The 12,492-nt window shown below is 36.7% G+C and overlaps 1 protein-coding gene across 1 annotated transcript in view; it reads right to left on the minus strand.

The window, feature by feature from the left end:
* FRYL (FRY like transcription coactivator) overlaps positions 1 to 12,492 on the minus strand; it is a gene marked incomplete at its 3' end in the record, with an annotated part of 206,784 nt that overhangs the window by 167,340 nt on the left and 26,952 nt on the right. The gene's annotated exons all lie outside the window — the stretch shown is intronic.

Raw genomic sequence — 12,492 nt, forward strand, 5'->3', positions numbered from 1 at the left:
GTTAAGAATCCACCTGCCAATGCAGGGGACACCGGTTCAAGCCCTGGTCCAGGAGGATCCCACGTGCTGCGGAGCAACTGAGCCCACGCGCCACAACTACTGAGCCTGCGCTCTAGAGCCTGTGAGCCACAACTACTGAGCCCGTGTGCCACAACTACGGAAGCCCGCGCGCCTAGAGCCCATGCTCCACAACAAGAGAAGCCACTGCAATGAGAAGCCCACGCACCGCAACAAAGCATAGCCCCCGCTCGCCGCAACTAGAGAAAGCCCGCACACAGCAACGAAGACCCAATGCAGCCAAAAAAAAAAAAAAAAAAAGTCTAAGTAAAAGTAGAATTTAAAATTTAGGTAAAGTGATAATAATTTACATCTGTAATATCTAAAATTATTTTGGATTATTGTTTAACAGTTTAAATGAATAAATCAATGATGGAATGTTCACTTGCTGATACAGCATTTAGGAAAACATAATTCTCAAAGGCAGACTGATCCTCATTTTGATCGCCATCTTTCTATAAAGAATCATTGTCTTTCTTAAAAAAAAAAACCTACAATCAATTACCTTTAGAGCTGATCTATTCTATTAAAAAATGACTAGGCTTAATAAATTTTATGATTAAAGTAAGGCAAAGTGTGTGTTGTATCCACACATGTGGCAGGATAGAGTGATAAAGATGGGTGAAAGGTACCAGTATTACCTAGTGGACAATGAGTTCCATTATGGAAAGGTCCATAAAACAAAATGATTGGTAAAAAGCAACTATTTCAGAACTCCACAGCAGGATATTAAAGGCATACAGGAAATGTGTTAAGCCAACAATTGTTATCTTTAAAGAATAAACCATCTGGCCTTCCACAAACAGAGAATTGCAAATTTTTTTTAACTGGAGAGTCTTTAAAGATCACGTAACATAACCCCTTAAATTTTAGATAAGATAACTGAAGCCCAGGGAGAATAAGTGAGGGAGTTGGATCCCAAATCAAATTAATAAATATTTACTGAACACCTACTATGGATAAAACACTACTCCAAGGGTTACAGAAAATAAGTATAACAGTGAACCGCTTCTTCAAAGTTTCCATTCTATTTCCCAGGTAAATTACCAGCATGTAGCTCCCTGATGTTAGCAATATCCTTTTCCATATTCTGGTTTAGGGTTGGAATGCTTAGGCCCCCAAGCCAAATCTGGTTCATCACCTGATTTGTAAATAAAGCTGTACTGAAACACAGCCACACACATGCATTCACATTTCATCTAGGCTCCTTTTGCTCTACAAAGACAGAGCTGAGCAGTTGTGACAGAGACTTATGGCCTACAAATCCTGAAATATTTACTATCTGACCCTTTCCAGAAAAAGCTTGTATTCTAGATCATCTTTTGCTTGATTTGAAGGATTTTTTTTTTTCTTTTTTCACTTTCAAACTAATGGGAGGCTGCTTTTGCCTCAGGAGCCACTGCCCACTGAGCGATGTGCTAGATGGTTTTGAAGGAAGAAGTCAGTGGGCTAAATATGGCAACTGACGGCAGCTCTTCAGAACAAGTGAAAACTTGCTCTGGCACATAAAGGACAAGAACCAGAGGACAGAAGACGCTAACCTTCAACAAACATTTAATAACTGCTTCCTAAGTGACTGCCATGGGGCTGAGCTCTGGGGCTACCCACATAAATAAGACCAACTCTGTTCTCAAAGAACTCACTATCTGGAAAAAGAAACAATACTTTCATATTAAATGGAATAACAGAAGCTAGTGGACAATGACAGAGAATAATTAACTGAGGTTGGGGGTGAGGGAAACTAGTCAACCCCAAGGACAGTCACACAGAGACTTCTATTCCCCCTGCAGAGTTCCAGTTTCAGGAAGTAACCAGGATTAGAAGCTTATCACTATGTATGGTTGCCTCAACCCAAAGGCCACTACTTATAGGTGGGTGGAGTTAACCCTTGGGCTGTATGTTGCTTCCTGAATTCCTTTTATAGCACACTTTATTTTTGTTTAACCTTCCTAGTATATTCTTTTAGTTACATTTTAAATTTACATTCAGCTTTAGTCATCTTAACCTATTTTACTGTGCATTTTAACTTCTTTGTTATTTTTTTAGAATCTTTTGATATAGATATTATTTTCTATCATTTTATTCATCTTTGTACACATTATTTCAGTATTTTTGCCTAATATTTATTTATATTTTTCTTATACCCTTTTGTTTCAACTATTTTATCTTATTCATAGCATCTCCTTCCTTTTGTTTCTCTAAGTGAGAATAAACAGGGGTGATGATCAAAATAGTCAGCCACCAGGAAGGTACGGTAATTGAACAATTTACCAAGCCCAGCCTCAGAGTGGAGGTGGGTCCTGGAGTCCCTGTTATGCCTAGGTCTCACCCTTTAGTTGATGAAACCCGAGGTGATCAAAGAGGGTCCTGGGGTAGGGTAAGAGGGCTGAAGCATCAGGAGCACTTGGGGAAGGGACGTAGGAGTAGCTAAGTATCAACTGATACTAGAAATTGTAATATTTTAACAACCAGTATCACCATACTAGATAAACATCAATTCTGTGATTAGGAAATGGGAGAGTAAGTGGTATAGGAGGAGACTATTCCAGGCCTCTTAAAATGGAGACAGATGCATTTTTATTTCGATTAAGTTTCTTAAAAGTCCTTTCTGAAAGCCAAAGAAGTAAAGACCCTGACCCTAACTCTAGTCACACTTAACTGCCCCAATTTTTTAAAATATACACCCATGTAACTTGAGGAGACAGTCCAAAATGACCCTTCTTAAGAAACGTTAGGCTGAGACTTCCTAGTAGCGCAGTGGTTAAGAATCCGCCTGCCAACTCAGGGGACATGGGTTCGAGCCCTGATCCAGGAAGATCCCACATGCCGCGGAGCAACTAAGCCTGCGCGCTGCAACTACGGAGTCTGTGCTCTGGAGCCTGCGAGCCACAACTACTGAAGCCCACGTGCCACAGCTACTGAAGCCTGCGCGCCTACAGCCTGTGCTCCGCAACGAGAGAAGCCACCGCAATGAGAAGCCCGCGCACTGCAAGGAAGAGTAGCCTCCACTAGCCGCAACTAGAGAAAGCCTGTGCGCAGCAACTAAGACCCAACGCAGACAAAGATAAATGAAATTTTTAAAAAAAGTGTTAGGCTAACTTTAAATACAGCCAAGAGAACCTACTGAAGTAATACTGTTACACTAACTTCTAAAAACCTTTGTATCCGAATCACAAGATCTTTTGGCAGTAGCTATTTGGAAGAGCACACATTATAGACAAAGAAGGAAAGCACAGGAGAAGGTGTTGCAACTCAAGTTCCCACGAACTGTCATGTAGCTATAAATCACATGCTAAAATGGTTCGGAATTATGCACGACGAAAGACCTAGATCCAAATTCCTAGAATGTTTTCTACGATGGAATGCTCCAAAGATAAATCCTAGTTAAATTTGATTCATCTATCTCCAAGTCAAAAATTCAAAAGTTTTTTTAAACAGTAATAGCCACTATGTATTGAATCATGTATCAATTTTGTTACCATTTTTGGTAATCTTGAAAACAATGCTACAAAGAAAATATCATTCAAAGTGATAGGTGAGGTCAACTGGCCTAGAGAGATTAAGTAGCCTGTTCAAAGACACGTAGCCAGTCACCAGCGAAGCTCAACTCAGTCTGGATCAAAGCCCCACTCCATGCCATTCTCAATACTTACTTCACTGCCTCTCTCCCATCACGCCTGTAGGTCTTTTCCAATATCTCTCCTCTATCATGAGAATTCTCACAGACTCAGAAAAGGCATGAATATAACCACCCATAAGGCTTCTCCTGCAATCGCCAATGAAAACTACCTGAGAAGTACTCCAAAGGCCCTCTTAAGTAAGGGATCCTACTTGATTTCAGGACACTATGAAAACCCAACACTTCCAAATCTCATTTACATAAACAAGAAGAATTCATGAACTCCTTCACATACTTACACAGTGAGAACAAGGTATCATTTGGGTCAAGCCAGAAATTCCACAGCAGACTGATTATAATTTGGAGCTCAAGTTCTTCCATGACACTGTCCTGCCCAAGAATCTTTTAATGACATTTGAATTCCAAAGGATTCTCTATCTCCTTTGGTCTGTTATCACTTACAAGCATTTGAAGTGGCAAAAGAAGACCTCAGAGTCCAGTCTTTGATGAACACTTAAAACACTCTTTACTCATCTCATTCCCTTCTAAAAAGAAACTGGCCTGCCATGCTATTCCTCTACCCAACATAGGGTGCATCAAACAAAAGCGAGATATTCAGGAGGTACGAAATCTAACCACTGAGAGCAACGGTTCGACAAAAATAAAACTAAAAAAAGAAGCCACCGCAATGAGAAGCCTGCGCACCACAATGAAGAGTAGCCCCCGCTCGCCACAACTAGAGAAAGCCCACGCGCAGCAAAGAAGCCCCAACACAGCCAATAAATAAATAAATTCATTAAAAAAACCAATACACTTTCTGTGGGGATGACAAATATCAGTATTAGGAAATCCAATTATCCAAAAATAAATAAATAAAAACAGGCATGACTATACCACTGAGTAGCCAAAAAACCTCAAATAATTTGGTTAAGCCTCTCTGAACTTTTAAAACTTTGTATAACAACCTATCTCACAGGGTTTTCATGACGACTTGGATAACATCTGCTCATTCAACCAATATTTATTGAGCAACTATTATGTTCCAAACCCTGGAACACATCAGTAGACAAAGCAAAGTCCATGTTCAACTTACATTCTGAGAGTGGAAAAGGGACAGGTATGCACTAAATGGGTAGACAAATTAGACCATTTATTTGTAAATCAAAACAAGAAAACAATGCCCAGAATACATAAGGTGCTCAAATAATGTTGACATATATTTAGTTCTGTTCAATGTCTCATTATCTCTGTTCTTGGTGAATTATAAAAATCAATTATAATATATTTACACTCACTTATTCTTGACTCCAAACAGAATGAACAACAACAAAATTAAGGTTGATTCCATCAGAATAAAAATAACCCAGTCCTGGAGATACAAGGACTTTGAGCTGTCACAACAGAAGCCTGTGGACACTGCCTTATTCTTAGGATCTGAGGCATAACTATGCCTAACATTCATTCTCCTTCAATGGTGAGACAGCCCTGAAGTATATTCTGAATCAGTGAAGGGCATTTTCTCCCCACCAACTCTTACGCCTGAAGATAAATATTAGTAGAACTGGCACAAATAATATCTATCAGTGAAATCAGTCTTTGATCACATAATTAGGACTCTACACAAACAATATTGGATTTTTAAGCATCTTATGAATATGATTACATAACATGAACACATGAACATTTTGATTCCTTTTTTTTTATTAAGGAAGTAAGGACAGCAAATAAATGATTTACTTCTTTAACAAAATTGCAACATTATACAACTATATAGAGCTCCTTTATGACAAATTATAACTGTTAACTAATCATTTAATCAAAAAGCTCCATTAAAGTAGGAATCAGGGAGGGTGGGGGGGAAATCAATAGGTCTACTAAAGGCTTTAACTTAAATATAAAATCCATGCTTATTCCCTAGACTTCTGATGTAGTGCCAAGTCCCTGTCTCTTAAGGTGAATTTGCTGATTACTCTGTTGTCTTTCTCGCCTAAAATACAGCCCATGTACATCACCTATGATACCTAGTTTCAATTTCTTCAAAGTGGAGTGGGAAGTTGAAGGTATGTGAGGGCAAAATCCTTCCAATCTTGTATACTTATCTGGCCTACATGTAATTTAAAAGCAAACTTTTCGAGGAATTCACTTTTATAGAGTATGAGCAAAGTATTCAACTTTTTTACACCGAAACAACTTTCTTTTCAGCCTCATACTTTACTGAATTATGTGATACCTAATTAAAATACATAATCACAATTACAAGTATAACTGGCATAAACGAGTTTGGTTTAAAAGGCAACCAACTCTTGGTAAGCCCACACCTGAATCTGTTAGGAGCAGAAGCGGTGGTAGGGGATTTGAACAGTGTGCAGTGTACTACAGGCATTTGTTAATATATTTTACAGAGAAATAGAGGATTTCTGGTAAATCCAGTGTGTTGTTTGCGAATTTCTATCAAACTTTTAAAACATTAGGTTACTTAAAATTTAGAGAAAGTTAAAAAATGAAAAACTTTATCAAAAGTGAAGAAAAGTTTTCTTCAAAATATCAACCCCTGCAAATACCTCAAAATTCTATGCATATTTTTGTTAAAGAAACCATAAGCATCTATAAATATTTCTGGAGTTAAAAGTAGCAAGGTAAATTTCTATATACTGCAAACTTATCCTCTCACAAAAGTACAATTATCAATCCATATTACAATTTTGTCTAAAACTCCTTAGAAATAATTTTTTGTAATTTTGAATTAACAATTAAAGAAGTTGGAAACAACTGATCCAAATACAAAGCTATGAGATTACATACCAGTTTTTCTCTAAAAGAATACTTCCTTCTTTGCACTACTGATATGAAATCTCTTCATACTCTTGATCTCTCCTTTCATTAAATGAGCAAACTGTAACGCCCTTTAGAACTGTACCCAGTTCTTTGCATGACTTCTGGATAAACTTCTGCATTATCTCTATCCCAGAACCACCAGCAAACAGGAGGTAAATTCATTCATGCTGAGTTGCAAGTAATCAGTGTGTAGACTGGTGTGAATCATGTGGGTTTTATTCTTACATACAATATAAATTTAGTATCAAATTTTGAGATTCAAGAAAAGGACTTTATCAGTAAATTGAAATTTCAGAAACCAAATCTTTTGACAGATATTGCCAAAGAAGTCCCTTAAATTAATTTTAATAGTCATTCCCTAAAGTTGAATTTTATTTTTGAAGAGAAAAATGGGGCAAGAGTTATTCCACAAAGGACCCGTGGCCTCTGAAATTTCAAACAGATTCTTCAGTTGTTTCAGTTCCATGATTTTGCTTTATTTTGACTGATTGGTAAAAAGATATATAGCATAGAAAGCCCTTAATCGTTAAATTGAGTGCTATTTGCAAATTAATGTAAATTACAAAATCTCATTATTATATTTAATAACATATATGCTATGTTCAAAAATGTGTAAGACAGTCTTAAAAAAAAAGGAGCCATATTAAACTAATGGGCATAGGATATTACATTTAAACACCAGGTCCCTTATATATGCTGTGGTACAGTGAAGAAAGCAACTAAATGATTCAAGACTGAAAGCTAAAGAGTAAATTTGTAATAACATAAATAACTGCACATATTAATACATTCATATTCTTCAGTTATGCATATCTATACTGTTGAACACAAAACTAAGTACTACTGGGGCTTCCCTGGTGGCGCAGTGGTTTAGAGTCCGCCTGCCGATGCAGGGGACACGGGTTCGTGCCCCGGTCCAGGAGGATCCCACATGCCGTGGAGCGGCTGGGCCCGTGAGCCATGGCCGGTGAGCCTGCGCGTCCGGAGCCTGTGCTCCGCAACGGGAGAGGCCACAACAGTGAGAGGCCTGCGTACGCCAAAAAAAAACAAAAAAAAACTAAGTACTGAATGATTTACAGATTTTAATTGAAATTAAGAGGCACTAACCCATCAGTAGTCTCACCTCCACTTTATCTACCCAAATGAGTGAAGAGTATAAAAAAAAAGACTTCTAATACCAGTATATTCTAGATATGAATATTTCTTTTTAAAACTTAAAAGCTCCTTCTCCTTTCTTTTACATAATATTTTTAAAACAGAAATTTTACTTTCTCCTAAGTATGACCCTATTTTTTTTTTTTTTTTTTTTTTTTTTGTGGTACGCGGGCCTCTCACTGTTGTGGCCTCTCCCGTTGCAGAGCACAGGCTCCGGACGCGCAGGCCCAGCGGCCATGGCTCACAGGCCCAGCAGCTCCGCGGCGTGTGGGATCTTCCCGGACCGGGGCACGAACCCGTGTCCCCTGCATCGGCAGGCGGACTCTCAACCACTGCACCACCAGGGAAGCCCTGACCCTATTTTTTAAACTGACAAGAAACAGTGTTAAGGAGAGTACAAAGAAATAGAGATACTGCCCTAGGGAGCTTAAATTGAGAAAATTCTGAAAAGTAACTTGGCACTGTCTATCAAAATTTTAAATGTACACAGAAATTTATACTAAGAAGCAATCATACAAAGGCATAAAGTAATACAATAAATGGATAATAAAGTAATAAAATAAATGGATATGTATTACATAATTACTTCTAATAATTAAAAATTAAAGTCACTCAGTGTTCATCAATAAGGACTGATTGAATAAATTATTATGTCATACAATGGCATGCATTTTAAAGAGACAGAAAGATGGTTATGATGTATTAAATGAAAAAGCAAGTATCAGAACAGTTTAGATAGTAAATCTCATTTTTAAATTCTATAAGTAAAAATGTATATGTGCATATTAAATATGCATAAAAACAGCTGTAAGAATATATATCAAACTTGCAGAGGATTTACAGAAAATCTCCTTTCTACTAAATATTACATTAATTTATATGAGTAGTTATATATTCCCTATAATAAAAATTCATAATCATACAGAACATTTTAACATTTTTAAGTGTTTTAGTCAAAATTTTAAAGCAGGCATTTTTTTTCATCATCTTCCTAAAGGATTTTCCTTTTTTTCCCCCAACATTTTCTAGTTACCATATGCAAACCTGATTTTTCTCCTGACACATGAGTATCATCCTCTCAAACTTTAAAAGGCATTATATTCAACTTTGCAGAATTATATGAAATAAAGGTAGTGACACAAAATAATCATTATTATATTCAAAGATTTTTAAAAAATATTTCATCCCAAATATTCTTTATCTTTAGAGCAAAAGAATGGGACTTTTTTTTTTAAGTGATTTCTGTAGTGATAGATAAAACTCAGTATCTTGTTTTTCACGTATATACCCTACCGATTGTAAAATAACACTTTTTTCATTAAGTATAATCCTTCAACATAAAAATATTTTCCAAGATCACTAAACTGTTAACTTTATTAATGGCTTTATCTTGATCTATAGCAATCAATATTTCTCCATGTAAACTCAAAGCAAAATTTTGATACTAAAAAAATTTAGGCCAACTATATATTTACTCTATTTTTAAATTCTTTTTAGTATTTAAACTTGATTTTCAAAATAAAGATTTATGCTCACTAGAATTCATACTTGTAAAAATAATTTTACTTTTCTAAAATAGTTTTTATTAAAGGATTGAAAATACATTTTTACTTTACCTAGTTGCTGATGTTGGTGTTTGTCATAATTACTGTGGCCACTCTCCTCATCTACAGTCTTCTCTGATGAAAGCAAACTAAGAGGTTTCAACTTCAGCAATCTTGGACGACTTTCCTGAAAACTCTCTCTAGTGTCCAAAACCACATCTCCCGAATGAATGGGAGGAACAACTCTCTTCAAAAAGTCCATTTTAAGGTTCTTCTACATTACTGGGCCCACGAGCACACAGAAAGGTGCTTGTACCAACTTCCTTGATGAGAAGGTAAGGTCCACTCTTTGTGTCAAAGAGCAAAGAAACGTCATATGAACTTAGGTGGGTCGACTGCCAGCTGTTTTGAAGCTGATTTTTAGGACATTTGCTGTTCATACTGATAAGAAGTCAAACAGCTACCGACTGTGAAACTGCACTTCATATATACATGTACATGTACATGTACAATGGGTGTCAACAGCAATACTGGGACTATAAAATGTTTAGCATCCATCTAGTTTAACATTTAGACTTTGAAAACCTACACTGTGATAATGTTAAGACAAATTTACTTTGGTCCGAGGTGTGTCATTTTTAAATACACTGAACAACTTAAATGTGAAACAGTAACTTGTATTCAAAAGATAATTCTTATCATTCTGAAAACTCACTAATAGACCGCAGGAACATCAAGTTTTACAGGAGGTGAAAAGGAGTAATTTAAAACTATACTGTATTATGAACATCCCAATATACTTTTAAACACACACACAAAAACCTCTTCATTATAATCAATCATAAGTATCAACAGTAGCAAAGGAAACCTTGGCATGAATTACTAAAAAAAAATTGATAATTTAAAATGTATGAATCTAAGAAAATAAAGTTGAACAGTTTAAAGTATAAATATTTAATAAATGAACCCAGTAATCAACCTTACACAATTTATTTCCAAATAACTGAGCATTCTACTAAATATTTTAAAATAGCAAAAGTAGCTGATCCTACTGCCTTACTACAATCCAGAAGCATGACAAAATGTGCCAGTAAAAGGTGCCTACATAAGACTTTGTGAACTTAAATTAATGTCTTTTCTCCCTTCCTTTGCCTGCCCTCTGGTGGGGTTACGAAGTGACAAGAAAGAAATGGAAAAAAAAAAATGGGAACAGATAAGACGTAAACATCCCTAAACTAATCAAATTGATAACTTTGAAGGATACACATTTTAATAATAAAAAAAATCTGATTCACTTAGTGAAACACAAACACAATCTCACTCTTCCAACACTCAATATGAAGAAAATGGTCTACATATATTAAAAGATGAAGCATAAAATTGTCTACACAGATATCAAGGAAAATTGTTATAATATAAAAACAAGGAAATTTCTGGTCTGAATTGTCGAGTTTTTAATCCTTATTCTTCTGCCACATTAATAATGAAGTCAATTATTCTCTATTTCATTCATTTAAAAGATGTTAAGTAAAAGTCCTCTACACATAAAGCATTAATGTAGTATTAAGGTTCAGAGAAAATTTAGAGGATTTATTAATGCAAATCCTGTCTCATGGAATCCTACAGTAAAAAGGGGAAAAAAAACCCCAACAAGAACTCAAGTAAAGGACTCAAATTTCTTGCCCTAAAACAGGACTGTACCAACTAGAAAAAAACACTGACTTTTTTAAAAAGTCCTTCTCAAAAAAATAAAATAAAATAAAATAATTTAAAAGTCCTTCTCAGAAGTAAATTCTCTCTTAACCCTGGAGCATAAGAGGATTAAAAATTCATATCTGATCAGCCTATTCCCTACACACAGAAAAAACAAACTGGTTAGAACCATAATCCATATCCCTTAATAGCCTAGGAGTTATCACTGTATCTTACAGGGTTTTTGTTTTTTCCATGTTACCTCATTCATTCTTTTTTTTTTTTTTTTTTAATTTATTTGGCTGCGTTGGGTCTTAGTTGCAGCACGTGGGATCTTTGTTGCAGCATGCAGGATCTTTCGTTATGGTGCGCAGGCTCTTCTTTGTGGCGCAGGGGCTTCTCTCTAGTTGTGGCGTGAGGGCCCAGTAGTTGCGGCGCAGGGGCTTAGTTGCCCCACAGCATGTGGGATCTCAGTTCCCCAAATGAGGGGTCGAACCCACATCCCCTGCACTGGAAGGCGGATTCTTAACCACTGGACCACCAGGGAAGTCCCTCGTTCATTCATTTTTTTTTAACTGAAGGATAACTGACTTACAATATTATACTAGTTTCAGGTTTACAACATAGGAATTTGATATTTTTATAATTATGAAAAGATCACCCTAAGTCTAGTTACCACCTGTCACCATACAAAGTCATTACAATATTACTGACTATATTCCCTATGCTGTACGCTACATCTCCATGACTTATTTATTTTATAATTGGAAATGTGTACCTCTTAATCTTCTTCACCTATCTCACCCATATCGCCAACACCCTCCCTTCTGGCAAGCCCCTGTTTGTTCACTGTATCTGTGAGTCTGTTTCTGTTTTATGTGTGTTCCTTTGTTTTGTTTTTGAGATTCCACATATAAATGAAATCACATGGTATTTGTCTTTCTCTGCCTGACTTACTTCACTTAGCATAATACCCTCTAGATCCATGTTGTTTTTTTGTTTGTTTCCTCTTTACTGATACAGTCTCATATTCTTTAAAACAGGTGTCCCCAGCCCCCGGGCTGCACAGCAGGAAGTGAGCGGCGGGCAAGCGAGTAAAGCTTCACCTGCTCCTCCCCATCATTCCCCATCACTCGCATTACCACCTGAACCATCCCCACCCCCAATCTGTGGAAAAACTGTCTTCCACGAAACCGGTCCCTGGTGCCAAAAAGGTTGGGGACTGCTGCTTTAAAACTTATATGTGTGGTTTTCCTCAGGTCCCATTGTAGGTCTTCCTTATCTGTGGAGCCCAGGAACACAGTGGTATGCAACACATGCTGATTATGGAGGACAAGTTACCTTCATGTTTGTCCATGATGTACAAGACAACCATGTATGTCACTGTTAACCTCACTGTTCTAAACCACACTTTCAACTGGAAAAAGGAAGGGCAAAGATTAGGTGTTACAGGAGGGACCACAAGATTTTTCTCAGATTTCCTTCATTCAACAAATATTTGCTGAGCAACTTCTTTAAAGGCCTGTACCCAATGCAAAGGCATTAAGGACATGTCTCCATCCCCAAGAAGCTTAACTCTCACAACTACAA

The sequence above is a fragment of the Hyperoodon ampullatus genome, assembly GCF_949752795.1.
Source record: "Hyperoodon ampullatus genome assembly, chromosome: 1".
NCBI lineage: Eukaryota > Metazoa > Chordata > Mammalia > Artiodactyla > Ziphiidae > Hyperoodon > Hyperoodon ampullatus.